The sequence below is a fragment of the Castor canadensis genome, chromosome 11 (genome assembly GCF_047511655.1).
Source record: "Castor canadensis chromosome 11, mCasCan1.hap1v2, whole genome shotgun sequence".
Classification (NCBI taxonomy): Eukaryota; Metazoa; Chordata; class Mammalia; order Rodentia; family Castoridae; genus Castor; species Castor canadensis.
The window spans coordinates 117,131,286-117,150,317 of NC_133396.1; the positions used below are offsets into that span (position 1 = coordinate 117,131,286).

The 19,032-nt window shown below is 38.9% G+C and overlaps 1 protein-coding gene across 19 annotated transcripts in view; it reads left to right on the plus strand.

Annotated features, from left to right (window-relative positions):
• The window catches only part of Esrrg (estrogen related receptor gamma), a 556,652-nt gene that overhangs the window by 78,343 nt on the left and 459,277 nt on the right, over positions 1 to 19,032 (plus strand). For 4 of the 19 annotated variants that reach the window (XM_074048304.1, XM_074048303.1, XM_074048314.1 and 1 more), the window contains one exon: positions 2,664 to 2,899. The exons of the other annotated variants lie outside the window; for them this stretch is intronic. The gene's annotated coding sequence lies outside the window, so the exon portion shown is untranslated. The remainder of the gene's footprint in view (positions 1 to 2,663; positions 2,900 to 19,032) is intronic. 19 annotated transcript variants of the gene reach the window in all.

Sequence of the window (19,032 nt, forward strand, 5' to 3'; positions counted from 1 at the left end):
TGCCACCACACCTAGCTCTTTTTCTGTCGAGATGGGGCCTCACAAACTTTTTTTGCCCAGTTTGCCCTGGACCTGTGATCCTCCCAATCTTGGCTTCCCAAGTAGCTAAGTGTAGGTGTGAGCCACCAGCACCCAACTATTTTGGGGTATAATGAATATATAACATGGTGGAATGAAATAAAAATATTTTCACCTTGACTTTTTCTTGCTTTTCATTCATTCATTTATCTATTTAACTATCAAAATAAGACCCCCTACTATGTACAGATTACTGTGCACATTATGTAAATATCTTTTTTTTTTTTTTGTTGTTTTTTGTTTTGTTTTTTTTTTCACTTTTCCCTCATTATTCACATGTGGATACAAGGCCTGGTTCAAAATATCTTTTTTTCTTCCTCTTTTTTGTTCTCATTTCTCTGATTTATCTGTACTCTAATACGTCTTCTCATCTCCTTTTCCTCCCCTTATCTTCTTACCTTGCCCATTCTTCCCCTTTCCACTCCTTGTTCCCCTTTACTTCTCAGTGTTTCGACTTTTCAATCCTCTATGTATCTATGTCTTACACTCTCTTTTAAAAAACATGTCATATCATTTCCTCATCTACGTCTACCTTCTCTTTTGCTTCTGTAGTCATGTGAAAAATCTTTCCAGGCTTTTCTCCCTCATTTCAAAACTATGGTCAGATTTATTTATAATAACCACTGCTCCAGTCTATGCTATCTATGTCTGTGCTGGGAACATGTCTCCTGTGGTAGAACCTGCCTAGCAAGCCTGAGACCCTAAGTACTATTGAGGGAGACAGAGAGAGAGAGACAGAGAGACAGAGAAAGAGAGAGGGGGAGAGAGAGAGAGATCATGCCTAAAACTCTTCAAGTAAAGAATAAACTTTTAATTTTTTTAAAAAATAAAAGCCCTCCTGAAAAGAACACAGCTAAGACTTCCTCTCCATTTCTTTTGTTCTCTGCCTTATATGCAGAGGGACCTATGGCAACAAAGAAAATAACAGAATAGGATTAGGATACAAGATCGGTTTAAATAGAACCAGAAGTATAGGACACAATATAGTCACGAAATAAAGGAAATGCTATAAGCCATTCTTAAAATTCTGACCTCACATATTTATTCATTTTGTTAGAGTCTAGATACCATGTTAGTGACTAAGAATTTGATAGTGAATGAGACTCAGATCCTGCTTGAAGAAGACAGTATTCCACTGTAGTGCAGTGAGTGATGTGACAGGGCTGTGAGAATAGCTCCCAACCTGGAAGGCTCAGGACAGGGTCCTTAAATGACAGTTAAGTGGAGTCAAGAAGAATAATTTAACAGTAACTAGAGAATCTTGTAGAAGAGAGCAATACATTCCTTGCAGTAGAAGCATGCTTGCTGCAGGAGTGACATAAAAGGAAAACAGATGAGTGAGATCATGAAGGTCCTATTGGCTGTGCTAAGCAACATGAATCTTGTCCTGAAGGCCAAAGGGAGACACTGGAGGATTTTAAGCAGGGGAGTGACATTTTGGGGATACATTCTGATAGTATTCTAGAAAGGAGTGAAGTAAAATCACAGACTGAGAGAGTTGGTGTAGGAATCAAGGTAGAGGATGGTGGTGGCCTTCTCTGAGGTGGTGGTGGTAATGATGGAAAGAAGTGATAACTTCAGGGTAAGTGAAGAGGACAGATGGACAGACCATGCTGAATACTGGATGCAAGAAAGAAAGGAGGACCTAGGGTCAAGCATGGCATTAGGTCTCCTGAGTTTTAAGGAAAGGCCCTACTTCTGAAGAGTCATCTCAGTTGCCCTTGAGTTTTAAGTATAGGCCAGTGTACTTCAAAGGTTCTGGATCGACATCCCTGAAGACTAATACCATCTTCTGTTCATCATGGTGAACGGCAAGGCAGGCTTGGGGAGGTGCACTGGTCTGTTTACAGAAATCCTGCATAGTGAGGACAGGACCACAGAGGATATAGGCAAGCCCACTGGTTGCTGAGCAGGTGGAGCTGAACCATGTGTTGTCAAAAGATTAAAATATGTTTTTTATGCTCTTTGTGAATGAGTCCAGTCTGAGCAGTTGTACCATGATGAGTGTGTTTATATGTGTGCACTCATGTGTGCACATTCAGGTGACATCTCGTCCAGATCCCCCATCACTGGGAGGGTCTCCTTTAATGCCTCTGAGATAATGGTAATACTTGTGAAGTGAATATATAGAAACTGGAGAAAAGTCACTAACCCACCTTCCACAAAAGCAAGCCAAACAGCTCTAATGATTTTTTTACTGCTTAAATCTGATGGTGACTTCAGAGTGAGTGACTCCATAGCCCATTACAAGTCCTCTGAGATATGTAATCTACTTTAAACATTTGGGTTAAATAGCCTACTAAGGGAAATGTAGTTAGCAATCTCAGAGACATGCTTATATTTAAGAACTCTCAGAAATCCACTTACACATTAAAAAAAAAAATCTCTGCAAGGAGTAAAATGCGAATGAAAGCAATGATTCATTTTATTAGAGCAATTAAAATATTGGCTCCTGTTTTCATCAATCATCCTCATGAAATGAAAATATATTGGAGTGAAAGTGATATTTACCTAGTATAAAATTTAAAATCTAAGGCAGATAAAAGTCCGTTTTTCCAAAGGAAGTAACTGAAACTCTGCTGTAGGTTATAATTCAGGCTAACCTCATCATTATGGACCAGGAGCTGGAGTGAGATCATCCTGGAACGGGAGCCAGAGTGAGCGCAATCTCTACCCAATATTTTTTGAGGCACAAATGTAGCCAGGAGTGAGTCATTCAACAGGGTACCTCAGAGGTGGAGGGTCCTGGATATAAATGGACAAGACTGCGGTACAGGAAAACCTGTCACCTTAACCTTGGATCTGCCCTCATCATATCCCGGTGAGTTAAAAAAAATCAACTTCTCTGATTCTGGTCCGTGCCTTAGGCCATGTCCATACTGCAGGGATGCTTCAGGTGACTCAGAGATGGCTCTTAAATCCGACTATCTTTGCTCCCAAACTCCAAATGCTATAACCTTTGCTTCTTGGATTGCAGAGAAGTTGCATAAAAGTAGCATAGGATGGGATGAATGCCTGTGGACTTTGCTCACTGTATCCCCCTAAGAATGGGCAAGTGAAGTGAGAACTGGAGACTTTGGTTCTACCAGATAAAGGTAGGAGGAGCAGGGTGGGGGGAAGGTAAGGGAGGCATGGCTTTCCCTCACCTTTATGTTTATTCAACATGTGGGGGTAGCATGGGGTACTAGGAAAAGTGTGGGACTTAGAGAATTATGGCCTAGCTTCCTGGGGCTAACTGCTCTAATTTGCAGAGTTGTTTTAAAGGGTGAATAAAGTCATTCATTCATTCATTCATTCGTTCATCCATCTATTATCTATTTACTGGATTTTTGCTGTTAAAGATCCAAGAGTGAACAATGCAGTTCCTTCTCTCATGGAACTTACATTCTGGTTGGGAGAGCTAGACCTATTAAAGAAATTGAACAAATAAATATATCAAATATCATTGAGTGCTAATAAGAAAGGTAGAGAGGGATAGGGATCAAATGGAGATGACATTTAGATATGGTAATTAGGGGAAACCTGTGATACAGGAGGTGATATTGTATGAATGAAGAGGAAGAACATAAGGAGGCTTGGAGCACAGTGCTTGAACATGGTTACTGCTTAATTAGTGTTAGCTATCATAGTAACTGATAGTTACTATCTTCATTATCCTTGGTAATAATGATGTAGTTTAAGCCTATGTACCCTTTGCATATTTTGGTAGTCCATAGTGTATTATAGGGAGAATTGTTTAGAGCCCGCTTTAATGGGATTCAAATTTGTATTTGTAAAGAATTTTTATTATCATCTGTAGTTTTAATTTTGGAGACAGCTAATAATGTTTAAGGGTAAAAATCAACAAAAGCAAGGTGCTTCATGTATTTAAATGTCTTGCACCTCCCCTCCCCAGTAGTACAATTAAACAAACATTTCCTCATTTCTCTACTTTGAGTCAGGCCCTATGCTGGGCACTGGAGAACAAAAATGCACAATAGAGACTTTGCCCTTGGGGAGCTTCTAATCTTTTCCCTGAACAGTTTAGGACTCTTCTACTCTTGGTTTTAATAGAACCTGTTAGAGGGATTTTATATGCTGACAAGGCTCTGAGAGTTTAGAAAAACAAGTTACATTTGAGTGTTAACTTTGATGTTTGTTTACTTTTATAAAATATGTAAGAGGCTTTTCCATTAGTGAGTAAGACTTTCAAAAAGCTTTCAGAATCTCATGTCACAAGTAGTTAAATATCATTAAAGGAGAGTCACAAGGACTGACAGCTTGGAAGCTTAAGCACTGAATGTGGTTTGGATGTGTGGCCAAAGTGAAGCCCCCGTTCTCATCTCAATTGAGACATGCAGGTTCAACTGATTCATTTGGTCTGAAAAATCCAGACTACATGGGAATCCAAAATCTACTTGGCAGTTCTTTTTTATTCTTTGGCCTGTGTAAGCAGCATGCCACACTCTGACTGGGAAGGGTTAGGGACAACAATCACAGTCTGGGCACATCCCCATGATGGGATGAAGTGGAACTTGGGCAAAGTGATGGATACTTGACAGACACATGGTACAGAAAAACTTACCTGGCAATTACTTTTTAGAGGCCATTCTTGCTATTTGCAGAGCCGGTTGAGATACCTACTTAGAGATCTACCCTGACTTCCTCAACATAGCCATGGTTTATCACATTCTACCTCCCTTCTCTGCTTCCTGTTCTTCAAAACAGTTCTTTGTCCTCGATTCCCCTCCTTTCTCTCCCATCTCCTCCCTTCCTATCTTCCCTTTCTCTCTACTGGACATGTATTTACTTATTCAATGATGGTCTTGACTCCCCCAGGTGGATGGGTAAACTTCATGAGGACAGGACTTTTCCTTGTTCATCTTTGTCTACCTACTGCATGACTCACAGTAGGCACCCATGAGTACTTCCTGAATTGAGGTTTCATAATGATGAATAATCATAGTGACAATAGCAACAACAAATCCTTGTGATTCAAGAGCGCTTGATTGAAGAGAGTCAGTACACCATGGAAGCAGGACAAGCTTCTGCATTTGTTCCGATGGCCGAGCACTTGTTGTTCTCTGTAACGCCACATAATGAGACATAAACTGAATGACTTTGACTACACTTTGTGACACAAAAGTGGCACTATGTGTATTTTACTTTGGCAGTGTTGAGGGTTGAACTTAGGTCCTCATGCTCTATCACTTGTGCCCAAGCAGGCCTGTATTGTGATCCTCATATTTACACTTCATGTGTAGCTGTGATGCCAAGTGCATGCCACCACACCTAGCTTTTATTGGTTGAGATAAGGTCTCCTGAACTTTTTTGCTTAGGCTGTTCTAGAACTATGATCTTTTCGATCCCCCCCTCCTAAGTAGCTAGGATTACAGATTTGAGCCACCATGCCCCAGCATGTGTGCCAAATATTAAAAGAGCAATATGAGTGCAGCTAATAAGTTTTTGCATTGATAGTTTTAAGTATTTTTCTTACCTTTTTATTTTTGCAATTTAAATAAGGTATGCTATTGTTGAACTGCACCAATGGATGCATTGGTACAAATTTCAAAGCATCCATGTTTTAGAGTAGGAGTGCACATTGATTAACATCTAGGGATGTTGAAACATTGTCTTTGCCCTTCTTGCCATCCTTCAGGTTATATCCCTCAGTGATACTACTGACAAAATCTGATCGTTTGGCCCAAGAGTAGATCCTTATTGGAAAAATCTAAGATGACATTCATTTGTGAATTCATGTAATTTTAAGACCTGGGGATTCTTGGATTTAACAGAAAATTTCTTGATGTTGCTATCAGTCATCTAAGCAAAAGCCAAACTACCTTTCTCAAAAAGTAAATTTCAGGAAACTGCTCAACCATCTCAACAAGTAGTGAAACATGAGAACTTCCTAACAAATCCTTTCCAGTGGAAAATGACTTGTAAACACCTATTGTAAGGACATAGTAGAAGCCCATGGAAACCAAATCATGCTGCTTAGAAACACAGTGTGCAGGAACACACACTGACTATAATGGGCACAGGTGTGTAACTCTGATTTCTCATCTGAATGACAAATTGTATGAAGGAAATTTGGTGCTATATTTTGAGGCACACTTATATATGCATCCTATCAAAACTAAGGGTCGAGTAGTTTTGATTAATGGTATTCTAGAAAGCATAGTTTCATTTATTCATTGATAATTTTAACCAGAGAAGTGGTGATGTGTTTGATAAATATCTTTTTTAATAATAAAATACTCAATGATAGAAAGTGAATAATATTGGAACACATTGCATCTGTGTATGAAGAAAGTATAATCAAAAGCCCTGAAAGATGTTGAATAATAAGGGAGCAGGGCGATAGAGAAAGAGTAATAGGGTGGTTAATCTGATTAAAGTATGATATCTATGCATGTGAAATACCAGGGCTAAACCCCTTGGACAATCAATATACAATTAAAAAAAATGAAGTACAGGAAAGTAAAATAAGTCCTGTTCAAGAGTGGGTACCAGTGAGAAAGGGAAAGGTAAACAGAGGGTAAATAAATGCAAATATAGTGGATGTATTTTGTATTCATGTATGAAAATAGAACAGTGAAACCTGATGAAATTGTTCTAAGAACAAGACAGGGAAAATGAGGGAGAATGATGCAAGGGTTAACCTAATTAAGATACACTGTAAGCACATATGTAAATGTCACAATGAATCACCCCTGTAAACTAATATATGTTAATAAATAAAAAAGAATATGAAAATGCTAATCATATCTGATGCTTAGTTTTGTCTTAGGAAAATTAACCACTCCCCAATTTTCAGACAAGTAATTAAATAAAAACAATAGGCACTTACACTTCTGTGGACACAAAAGACTCCAACTCTAATATCTGCCTTTCACATCTCATTTTGGAAGCACGATTGTTGTCATTCCAATTAACAGCCTACAACCATGGTTAAACTCTTGCTCATCCATGCAGTGGAATTGAAAATTTGAGGTGGTCCAAAAACATATATGAGGTTCTTTCTTTTTCTTTACACGCATTTATTTTCTCATTCAGTTTTGTCTGAATAATTATTCATAGTGGACATTCTCCCTGAGGATGTGTTAAATTAATGGAGTTAAAGCAGAAGACAGCCTCAGAAGTGTCTAGTGCTTCTGTGTGAAACACATGGGTCAACTAGGAAAACACCCAGAGTAGCATTTGAAGGGATTAGAATGAAAGTCAAGGAAAGATATGAGTCCCCTACACATGAAGAGCTGCAAAAAAGGAGCCAAGTATGAATTGGAACAGTTCAACCATCATATCAGAGCTCACTGCATCTCAGGGACGGGCTCTCAAATAGAAGGGCAGAAACTGAGGACTGGTCCAGAGTCAAGTACCATCTGGAAGGACAGGAAAGCTGAGGAAGGAACCCTATGAAGCAGGTAGGAAAAGGGTAGCAGTAAGCTCCTGGTTCACCAACAGTGTTGAGAGTTTCAATAAAGAAAGGAACCGATGGCTTGGCATCGTGGTTCAAGCCTGTTATCTTAGCCACTCAGGAGGAGATCAGGAGGATCATCACCATTCTAGGCTAATCCTGATCAAAAAAAGGTTCATGAGATCCCATTTCAGCCAAAAGAAGCTGGGTGTGGAGGTGTGTGCCTGTCATCACAGTTACACCTGGAAGCACAAATAGGAGGATTGTATTCCAGGCAGGCTGGGCTTGAAGTGAGATCCTATCTCAAAAATAACGAATGCATAAAAGGGCTGGTGTCATGGCTCAAGTGCTAGAACACCTGCCTCGCAAACACAAGACCCTGAGTTCAATGCCTAGTACCTCCAAAAAATTAAAAGGAGAAGAAGGAGAAGAAAAAACTGACAAATATGAGACCAAGTGCAGAAGTCAGAGTGAGATACAACACAGACTTTCACAGTGAGTGCAAGGAGTCTCTACATCACTCCTGGAAGACTTAAATTCTGATGGCAATTTTCTCTTCTGACCTCTCTTATTCAAGGTGACTAGAAAGTAGAGAAGCTGATGGCATCTGGGCTCAACGATAGCAAGTAATAATGATGATAATTATGCAATTCTGGGTGTGCCTTCGCTTTCTTCCAATTGTGTTGGATTTTCACAGAAATAGACCCCAAGACAAAGATTCAAAGGCAAGTAGTTTATTTGTGAGGTGATCTCACTTGAAAAGTAAGACAGTAGGACAGAAAAGTGAAGGCAGCCAAATAAAAGGTTTCACATCAAGTAAGTTTTCACCATAGGTAACTGGAGCTCAGTCCTGTTGGGAACCTCTGAAAGGCCAGATATCTCACCAAAGGGTGAAGGAGTTAGAATATTTGCACATCAACTCTTTTGTCATTTCTTGGTTGGGGTTGCAACAGCAGATTCCGTGTTTCCTCTGTTGTGCAGGCCAGGCAGACAAACCATCATGGGAGACAGAGATTTCCCTCTGGCCAAAAGTAAGTAGGTGATGGTACTCCCTGTACAGTTGAGGGAGAAAGATGTGGGTGTGACACTGACAACCTCTGCTGTACTTAGGGAGTGCCTTGGTTAACTGGTCATAAGGCAGAAATAGTTGACAGGAAATGGGTACCTCATCAAATCCATGTTGTAGTTTCCTCTATAGGGTCTAGATGGGTAGCTTGAAAGGAAACCTTCAGCCTCCCTCCCTGGAAATTAGATTTTATATTAAGCAGGATGGTAATGGGATTGCTTCCCTTACTGAAGTACACTACTCAGATATTCCAAATCTTTAGCACTGGAAAAGTATTTCCAAGCAGGAGTGGGAAGATGGACTGGGCAGCAGGTATGATGGTTATCTCCTAGGACAGTTGCTGTTGCCTCTACAGTCTGTTCCTCCAAACTGGACCATGCATGGATGCACACGTCCTCTCCTTAGCTATGTCAGAGAAAAAGATATAAAATTATAGCTGCAAAATTAGCTATAGAAGTGAATATATTTGTCCAGAATAAGAAAGGAAATCACAACAAAATTTAAATTTAACAAAATATAAAAAATCACAACATTTTAAAATTCAGAAAAATAACAAAATTTCAATTAGCTGTCTGATACTCCTCTATAAAACTTGTTCTTTTTCCTTTTTTTGTTACATGTTTTTTGATTGCCTTTTCATATTACAAGAAAGATTTTGTAATCTCATTTTCTGTAGAGAGAATAGAAAGTTAGTCTTTCCTCTGGCGTATTGATTGAAAATTTTTTTTTATTATTGATGGTTTTAAAAGGCTTCCTTCAGCTGCATTACTCATTATTGGTAATGTTATGCAAATTTTTAGAATTGTCAGTTTTTTCAAAGAACTACCTAGTTTCTAAAATATCTTCTGGATCAAGTTGAAGATAGATATTTGAATACTTTTACCCTCTGAGAGCTTTGTTATCAACTGTCTTGAGTGCCACCTCTTACCCCCATGATTGATAAGGTCATGATTGTTGATAAATGACATTAGACAAATGGCTTTTAAGTAAGTCTTGACCATCATTGTCTTCCACATTACAGAATATTACAGAAGAAACAAATATTATCTCATTTAGCCCCATGAAAAAGCAATTCCTTAATGGAAAAATGATATGCATATCATTTACATGAAATATACAAAAATGGAGATGATTAGTTCATTGAAGGGAGATAAAAGTTATTGACTCAAAGTCAGTCATCAGAGGAACAACTTTCACTGGAAATATTTGGAGAAGCCTGGTACCACCTATTCCTTCTCCAGCCTGGTCTGAAGGTGACATTTTCAGTTTATTCTCTGAGTTTTATTGGCCAGTCTCTTCCAGCAGGTGGAGTTTCTTCTGGAAGGCACATGTGCTGGTTTTGTAAAGTAGCCTTGGGATTTGGACCTGCCATAAAAGGGTTCCACACTGGCAAACTTCACTATACCCCTGAACCAGGAGCATCATGCCTGTGAGGAAGCCATTGTAATAATAAGAAATAATAGTTACATACACTGGTGATTTGTAGGAAATTATTCTTGACTTTATTGTTTAATAAAGAATATTCAGAAATAGGCAAGTAAAAAATGTCACTGATGTCACAGATGAAAAAGCTACATATATGTATTAATGGGATTCATTAACTGGTTTATGGGCCCCAACTTCTCCTGGGACTCCACAAATCCACAAGCATACAGATTCCTTTCAATTTGAATGCAGATTACTCAATAGATACCTATGAATACCCAGGACTATGCAAAGAGTTCTCCAGGGAGTTCAAGATGAGGTTCTTTTCTATATCATGTAGCCTAGAAAATTTTGGAGTAGAAGCATCCCAGAGATGTTTAGCAGTGTTGGTTGGTTGAGCTTTTGCTGAACGGGTTTTTTTTTTTTCTTTTTTTTCATAGACACCTGGGCATCTTCACTGCACAAAGAATCTTTGTAAACATTTCTTCTAGTCAGCACTTTCCCATTATAGGAATGTTTAAATTTATCAGGTGTCGTCCCCAAAACAGATGTTTGTTTCTGCCAAAACATTGTGAAAAGCACCCATGTTGGAGATGTTACAGAAACAAATACTTGCAAGTGAAATAGGTACACTAGTTGTTAAGACTTTGCCAAGTAAAACTTTTATGTTTCGGGAGCTATTTTGCATGAAGCTAGTGTGAGCTGGTGTGGGCCGGTCATTTCCCAAGTATAATATGGATGCAATTTGGGGATTACAGAATCTTAAAGTGATTGTAAAGATTTATTTTGAGCTCTTGGTTCTTCAAAAGAAAAGAAAATAGACGAGTGTGTTTCTGCCAGGTTCTCTGAGAAACCTAGAGACAGCTCTTGCTTTTTTTCTTGCAGGAAACAAAGCATGAGATTTGCTTGAGTCCTCCACATGGGAAGCTCTAAATGCAGTCATGTTCTCTGGTTATTTATAGCACACTGGCCTCTATCTACCCTCCTTTCTTATTATCTCTCTGCCCCTCCCCCCAGCACTGCGACCCTATATTTAGATCTGAAGCGTCATCTTCTGTGACCACAGCAAGGTTGTGCTTCTGAGAAGGATGGCATTTTGCCAAATGGAAGAGATATCCATTTGGGACATTTTCACTTTCTGGGAGATAAGAATTTGCTCTATGTTAGAAGCCCAATTAATGGGTATGGTCTTTTGATGTTATTTTATAGAATAAAGTACTTTTATAATAAACCGATATATATTGCAAAAAAACACATTGCACATTAAGTTTTGGGGAACAGATTCTTAGTGTTCACACACACATATCTATGAGAGATGAATCATCTTATTCATTTTTGGATAGAATTAAAGATTTTACTTTAACAACAGCAATAAAACTTTTACTCCAGAAAAAGGAAAAAAGTATTTGAAGATATATCAGTAAATTAGCAAAAAGAATAAAAACAATCTATGCTGCTGTGTTTCATACTAATTCTAATAGTAACTACACACATGCTAAGTATATTTCATGAATTATTTAATCATTGCATTGACTATCAGGTGTACAGTAGTGTTCCCTCTTTAATATAAGGAATTTGAGGCTTAGAAAGTTAGGTAACCTATTCAGGGTCCCTGTGCCAGTCAGATTGCAAACTCAGGTGATCTGACTTCTGGGCCAGAGCTTCTTACTATTATCCTACTTGCTCATAGATACAATTTTCTGATGACTCATGTTTCATGTGTATGAAGATGAAATTGTTGGTGCTTGTGACCTAGACATATGCAGGTGACTAAAAAGCCCAGTGCCTGTGATGTCATCTTCTATATGGGCAGAATCCTTAGTGTTCATTAAACTCTTTCTCTTGATTCAGAATTTAGCAGAGAAAGCCTGTCTATTGTATGTCGTAGAGTTCTCTGTTCTAGTCCTCTTGCTACTGGAAGGTAGTCAAGACTAAGTTTGGAAGCCAAAAATTGGTTTTAGGTAAGGTCTTCTACTACCTACTGTTCCACTCAGAATAATTCTCTTTCATCTCCTTTGCCCTGAAAGTACTGTATATAAGAGCACAAGCTCTGTACAAAGTGCCCTTGCCACTTCGGGAGTACATCTCTATGCAGGAGTGCAGGGTCTGGATGGGCCAGTGGCCTCTGTATGGGGAATGGTGAGGATGAACCCCAGGTATGGGGGTGCTTTACTTACAGGGAGGGGAAAAGGCAAAGACTGGAAAATAAGCTCTCAGATCTGTGGTGCTGACCAAGGAATTCTTGCCCATCTAGAACAAATACCTTTTGGTTTGTTTCTTTTCTGATCTAAAAAAAGAAATACCCAACTTAAGCTTGAGTGTTTCCATCCAGTGAAAGCCAATACTGTGGCATTTGTATCATAGAAGTTATATTTTTATTATTTTCTTCTTTTTAAAAAAATTGACATTGGGTGCAGCTGTCATAGACATGTTATCAATTTTTTTTGTATGTAAAAATCACCTGTATTTTTTAAAAAGGGGATTTATAAAAAAAAAAAAGTCTTGGCATTTTGGGGAAAGATTTGTCTCTGAAGGAGGGAGGAGAAAAATATGGAGAATAATGAATTCATCAAGCTGAAAATGCACGAAGCAGCGAAGCGCTCAGACTTCAATACATGGCAAATGGAAAGAGAGCTCCCATTACTGTCGAGATGCACAGACACAGCCCCGCTAATCGCTTGGTCATGCTCGGGAGACACTAAGTCATCACAGGCCATGACATGGTGAGAACAGGGTGCCAGGGGTTTGTTGTAAGAAAAAATTGTTTATTTAACATCCATAACCAGCAGCACTCCCTTCTTCGACCCTCATCCTCAGATGACAAGTCTTGGTTGGAAAAATGCTTATGTGTGTGTGTGTGTGTGTGTGTGTGCGCCTGTGTGTGTTTAATTCTGTAGGTTCAACACCACTGAAAATCACAGGAGATGTAAAATTGTAGAATAATGGACTATTTGAACCAAGAGATTAATTTTTATTTATGGTCACCATATGTCTCTTATACATGTAGGTAATAAATGATAACATTTATTGAAGAGTTGTTTCATGCTAGATGCTATTTTGGGTTATTTGCATACATTACCTCACTGACTCCTCATGTCAGTACCATGAAATAGGATACCATTCTTGTCCCCATTTTGTAGAAGGTAAGTGGGGTGCCCAAGGTCATAGAGCTAATGAATGGTGGAGCTGAGTCTGGAATTGAGATTGTTTGATTCCAAAGCCCATAATGTTGATCTCAGTACCTTTTGTTAGAGTATGTCCTTTGAGAAATCCAGTGAAAACATAGGACAAATAAAAAACAAAGGATAGTTTTTCATTCTTTCAAAATATATTTGAATATTTGCTTATGGTAGAGTGGAAAGGCAGGTAGCCATATGACTGTCACTTAATCATATTCTTGCTATAATAGAAAGTAGCATTGGAGCCAAGAGTGGTGTACAGAAAAAGATATCCCTGTCTCTGGAGATTACTTTTGTGCACACTGCTCCATAAACCATGACCAACATCGTATATGGCCTTAGGAAATAGTAAGTAGCATAATCAGGAAAAGATGTGAATGGTTAACATTCAGTTGAGACTTTGTGGAGAAATATTGGTTTCTGTACAGCTAAGGTAGGAAAAGGTATTTCAAGATGAGAGAAGAGCATATATAAAAACAAGAGATGTGCTAGCATATTCTGGAACTACAGGTTCTGTAAACTATTGCTGGAACATAAAATGGAAGATGATTGAATGGAGGCAAGAGAGGGAGCAACACTGAAGTTAACAGGCAGAGTTTCAATGGTTATTATATGGCAATTCCATGGGATCTGTGCTTATCTGGAGAAGTGGGGATCCATTTCCCATATTGAGCTTAGGGAAAAAGAACAGCACCTTGGGGAATGGATTGAAGGGAATAGGAAGTGGTCAACACTGGAGATAGTTGCATTGGTCCTGGATGAGACTGTGACTGTGAACTGGTACAGTGGCCATGTTAGATTTCAGCAATATTTAATAGATGGAATAGACGAGACTGATTATTCATTAGCTATGAAAAGGAGATGGAAGGATTTGAGGATAGATGTTAGCTTTTAAAAAATTAGTAAGTAATAATGTCATTAGTCAGGATGGGGAATATAAAAAATGGAATGGGCTTGGTTAAAACTCACATGTTTTGTCAGATTTGGGACATATGTCTATGTCTGTCTAAAAGGCTTGGATACAAGTGACTCAAATTTAAGTAATAGGGCTATGTTTGACCACACACCAACAGCACACATGAGATAATGGCTAGTGAGCAATAACAAAGGTTATCATTTTATGCCTGGTGCTGTAGTTTAAAAGACAAGCATCAGTGCTCTATACATTCGCAGTAAGGCAAGACAAGTAGGATTTAGTAGACCATAGATGGACTTGTTCAATGGATTTGATGAGAGAAGGGATCTGAAAGAAGAGAAAGGGGAGAGAAAACAGTTTTATATGGAAGAGTCCTTGGATTTAAGCAATGTGATGACTTAAAAACTTCTCTTGAGAGGAATTTGTTTTAAATATTGCATTGTGTCATTTTGGAAGGTTTGGTGCTTAAGCAATTCCTTTATAAAGAGCTAGCAGCTCAGTAAGATGTGTGCATTTTTTTTTTTTTTTGGCGGTACTGAGGTTTGAACTTTGCACTTGCAAGGCAGGCATGCTACTGCTTAAGCCATGTTGCCAGCCCTTTCTGTTCTGCTTGTTTTGGAGACAGGTTCTTGCTTTTTGTCCAGGCAAGCCTGGACCACAACCCTCCTATTCTACACTGTCTTTTTGAGTCAGCATGCCCAGCATTGCTCTGTTGAGATGAGGTCCCACAAACTTTGGTTTTTTTTCCTCCTTGGTCTGGCATAGAACCACAGTCCTTCAGCTCTCAGCCTCCTATGTAGCTTGGATGACAGGTGTGTATCACTGCACCCAGCTATTGGTTATGATGGGGTCTCATGGACTCACTGCTCAGGCTGGTGTTGAACCTCACTCTTTCCAATCTCAGCCTCCAAAGTAGGTGGATGATGAGCATGAGCCCCTGGTGCCCTGCTGAAATATGCACATTCTTGCCCAGTTTTCACTAAGCTTCGTTTCTGAAGTTGGCCAGTTGACTGGACATGTAATGTATCGATGACAGTTTGACTCAAAAATCAAATTCCAGCTTTCATTAAAGTTACGAAATACATTATTTATGGGACCAGTCAGTCTCACTTCTTTTAGTATGTAAGCCTGATCAGTTCTAGAAATTTGAGCCCTTTGAGAATAGAGGACAATAAAGGAAGGAAGCCTTGACCAACTCCTTTGAGAAGCCAAAATGGCCCATAGTTCTCATTTTGTCTATGGGTACATGGATACATGACAGGCACAAAAAGTGCCTGTGTTTTAGGGCATTTGCATAGAGATGACACTTTCTGCTTTGTCTTTGAGGAGACTGCCACTCAGAAGCACCACATTCCACATTGGGGTACTGAGGCACTGTTTGGGTCATGGTACTAGAATTGTGGATAGTGGTTGAAAGTCAGACATTGGACACTCCTTTGTAAAGTTGAGTCCACAATGTCTGGGGATCTTTCTTGTTTCTGGCAGAGTTCAGGTTAACATATTTGGCAGGTTACATTTTATTCCTTGAGTGAAAAGGGTTAGACAATCTGTATTTTGATACCAATTTGACACTCACTATATACCTTAGGCTGACCCTGGAAAATGTTCTGTAAGGTCAGATAATAAATATTTTCAGTTCTGCTGGTCATACAGTCTGTATGTCAGAACTACGCACCTCTGCCATTGTAGTACAAAAGCAGATTTAGGCAATAGGGAAGTAATGAGTGTGGCAAAGTGTCAGTTAAACTTTAGTTTTAAAAGCAGGTAGAGGTTGGACTAAGAATATAGCTCAGTGGTAGAGCACTTGCCTACAATTCATGAGACCCTGGGTTTTTGATCTCCAGAACCATAAAAGAACAAACAGGTGGAAGTGGCAGGTGGGAGCTGGGCTAAGTGGATTTGGGCCCCCATAGCCATTTGCCAGCCTTTGTTTGCAAACAACTTTGCTCTGTCTCAGTTTCCTTATTCATCTAGTTAGTTAACTATTCCCATCCTCCATGTGAGGAGGTCACATGGGAGATGACACACAGAAGAGTGTCAGGACACTTGGGTTGTCAGGCACCTCTGCACCTGACATGTGTGGAACATTGGCCCTCATACTTATTTTCTGTGCTTCATTTTCCTCTAGGCAGTGAGGAGCTTGTCAGCTCTCAGTCTATGTGAAAAGGTCTGAGAAAGTGCTCTACAAATGTAAAGTAAAATAAAGACAGTGAATGCTGCTGAAAATTTACTTCTGAAATTTAGTCTACCTCATATCTTGGGCTTAAAAATTATGGAAGTCCTAATGGAAAATTTGTGTAGATCTCAAATTTTCTCTTCACATTATTAGGTGGCATTCGAACCTGGTGAAAGGTTTGACAGGTCGATGCCCTAGAAGAAATGTGCTGGTTTAGTTAATGGTAAAGGAAGTTTCTGCCAAAATAATGTTTTCAGCCAATAATGTTGCAAGTATATATATGTTTTTTACTCTACTAAGATTATTTCCAGGATTTCTCCAAACAACAACAAAAGCACATTGAAGAAGGAAGAGAGGGAAGCAGCAGGGACACACACCACACACACACACACACACACACACACACCCCAAGGGGGGGGAGGGAGAGAGATTGCAGTGGTTTTCACCCCTGTGTGAATATAACATAAATGGTACTGAGCAGAGTATGAAGAAAGTGACTCCATCTCTGGTGTAGAAGCTCCATGATATTGCGCCTTCCATAATTAAACTAATAGGGGAAAGCATAAAGCTCTGACTTCATTTATTCTCCCTCCAGTGCACTTGACTGAGACTGGATACAGAATGGAATGTGTCTAAACTCTCTCTCTTTCTCCTTCCTTATGAAAGTCATAAGAGTAATAAGAAGGAAAAGCAGACTAATTTGAGTACAATCCATTACTTAAGCACAAAGCAAAACATAAACCTCATTATTGAAGGGTAATAAAAATGAGTCTAACTGCCATTACGTTCCTACAAAAAAAAAATTGCTACCACTGCTACCGTGGCCTGTCTGTGAAATGAAGAGATGAATGCTCCCTTTGTTAAATGAGGCCATAATTAAGAGGTGTTTAACATTGCAGGCTATTGCTATAACAGGATATTGCCAGGTAAATGGCAGACCAACGGAGACATTGGGTAGTGAAGGTTATACCTGCTAAAGAAAATCTTAAGGAAGCAGCAGTGTCAGTGCAGGGGTTATAGAGTCACCTGATAACTCATATGCTGGCAACCGTGTAGAGTAGCATCCTAGTTTAATTCTTTCCAAATTATTTCTATGTTACACTAGGGGGGCTAGAGTTAGATGAGGGAAGGGCAGTAATCATTTTAATTCACACATATTTAGAAGTATTTTGTCTTTTGGCATGTTGAGTTATTCCTACGTAGCTTAAAGTGAGTTATTTATTTAGAATTGCTACTGTGATTTGTAGTTTTCATATTTACATATCTTCAGTGGCTAACAATTTTTCATATTTTTTTTCATTAACAAAGCACTTTACTAGCAGTTTTTTAGATTCACCTTTCCAAGAAACTTGGACTTAAATTTTCTATTAGGTGTTGAATATATTATGAAACATGCTACCTAGCCCTGGGAGAAGTGTGAAGCTAACAGACATCCGGAAGATGTTTGACTCCTTCGTAGAAACCAGCTCTGTTTGAAGTGCTTGTAATGAGTTCAAATAATTTGGTGCTGAGATTTTTGGGGAAAGAGGATAAGGAGATTTGTTCTGGGTATCTGTCCTTACAGTGATATATGGAAAGAATCCCACAGTGGTCTGCTATGTATTATGTGTTCAACAAATACGGTCCTTTCCCACTGGCATAAGATATTTGTCCTGGTTATTCCATCACTTTCCTGTTTCTTAACCTTAATTAAGGATGGCTCTTTGCAACCAAAGAGATTAGATCCCAGATCTGTTTGTCTCTAGCATCCTCCCTTATGGCTCAAAAGTAGAACAGCAGGATATATTAAGTTTGAGAATTGAAGTGGAGACTCTCAGAATTCTGTGAGTGCCTTTTTAATGAGCACTGTGTATTTCCAAAGTGCTTGAGAATCATTTATCTCTGACTTAATATGAGACCTGAGCCAGAAGAAAGGAAGGGCCCTTCAAGATCATCCACTAAATTGGCAAGGCAACTGCATCATGATAGAAGAATTTATGGCTCCCATTACCTGAGCTCAACTCTTGCACCTGGCTTTTAGTATGTTCTGGTTTTCCTCCTTTGGATATTAGTTTTATCAACAATTAAACAAGAGTTTCTTCTTTTTTGGCTTCCCCTTCCTATACCTGTCCTTGATCTGAACAGATTGTAGTATTTAAAAAGTTGATAAGTGAAAAGACACTTAAGGAAGAATGTGAAATAGAACAACGGTTGTTCCTTGGTTAATAAGGCAATCTGATCTCATTTCCGAGTTCCCAGTTGATGTTTGTTTTTATTAAAAATGTCTGTAAGGATAGCTGTTCTGAGCATACTATCCAACATAATAGCATTAACTGGCTTTGCTGCAGAATCAATAGGAGTAACAAAAATATATGTTTGTTGATTAAGAATGACATAAAACAAATTTGTTAACTAAAACAGATAGTGTCAACAGTAAAAGCAGACGTCATTTGTGGTTTAAATTCTATGTGCACTTCTTTTTTAAAAAACATTTATAAATTGCTTTTTAAAATATGTTTGTAGCCTGCTGAGAAAGTTCTAGGGGAAAAAAAGGAAGGATAACCCAGGACAGAAACTGTCCTCCGTATCCTCTGAGGAAAGGGAGAATGAGAGAAAGGGAAGGGAGGGGGATGGGAAGAGAGAGAGACCTGTATACTTCATCCAGAGAAAGTAATTGAAAATGCTAATTCTGTGCCCACAGACTAAAACTTTGAAGGACAGGTCCTTGTCATTGGACTCCTCAAGAAACAGCAGAGCAGAAATAAAAATAGATCATTGACCAAAAATATCCCTTTCCAACTGAGAAGTTTTAAA